Raw genomic sequence first — 1,327 nt, forward strand, 5'->3', positions numbered from 1 at the left:
AGCTGTGGGAGTAACGCTGAGGGTCAGTGCAGATCCATTTCACCTGCTAGGGCAACTATATAAATTGGCATGGCTTACTTTACAGTCTGCCTTATGCATGTGTTACATGTGAACAGGGCAATTTCTTTTAATGGTATACAACAATTCCATCTGAACAGCCAGTGTGGATGAAAAAAGTCAAGTACATCAGTGAAGATATAGGTATCTGCACTGATTGTTTATCAGCTTATTTCCCTTATTTATTTATCTAAAGTGTGCCAGTAAAGGCAAATTTGTGCCATTGTGTTCTCCAGAGCATGGCTGTGCAGCTATAAAGAAGCAAGAATCATTAAAAAAACCTACGTGGCTGTTTGGATAAGTTTGAGTACTTACAGCAAGTTAGTGTATCTTCACATGGTAATTTCCCAGGGTGCTGGAGGCTGAGCAGGAGGAAGGATCAGAACTGGGCTGACCTGTGTTCTTTTTCATAACATGAAACTGGAACTTTGTGGGGACAGCACTTTTCTGTGGGAAAGAACACAGCAGATAGACAAATCTGACCAGCTCTTACTGCAGCAAGGATGTGCTGCAGAGCCATTTCTGCTGCCACCATTGCCAAGACATTCATGCTGGAGGCAGCTGATGGTCATTTCTAATCAGAATTTTTACGTACCAGAAAACTATGTTTTATGACACTTACAAGTCAATGCTTTTACAAATGAGATTTTCAGTGGGGAAAATGTTTTTCAGCAATGGTAAACTGAAATACCCTCTTGAAAACCTCTTATGAGTTTCATTTTCTTCATGAAGCAAGATAGCAAAATGACAAGTGTTTCCCAGCAAACAACAAATTATCTATAAACTTCCTTTTTCTTTTTTTTGCCCCCAAAATAGAACTGATCTGGGAATTTTGTCTCATTAAAAAGTTGAATATTTTACTTTTGATTTTGCTTTAGAATGCAAGCATTTTTAAAGATAAGTTCTCCCCCTTATCCCATTTTCTGGTCCCAAGTAGCACTTCAGTGTCCTGAGGAGGGTTGTACTTAGTATAAGCAAACTGCATTTTTGGCCAGATATCAGAAAATACTTTTAATGGTAGCCTGGAAAAGGAAAAACTGGTATTCTCAAGGACATCTAATTACATGAGGCAAAATGTGTTATGAGGTATGAACTTTACTGTAATATTTTGCGATTAGTCTAAACAATTCAGGAAGTTTTCAGTGAAAATATCTTAACTATATCTTAACTAATACCTTAACTAAAAACCAAGCTATGTCAAACCACAACACTCATCTACATTTAAAATAGACATTGTATGGAGGAGAACCAGGCCTTCTGTATGATCCAT

This window comes from Geospiza fortis, unplaced genomic scaffold, assembly GCF_000277835.1.
Source record: "Geospiza fortis unplaced genomic scaffold, GeoFor_1.0 scaffold381, whole genome shotgun sequence".
Lineage (NCBI taxonomy): Eukaryota > Metazoa > Chordata > Aves > Passeriformes > Thraupidae > Geospiza > Geospiza fortis.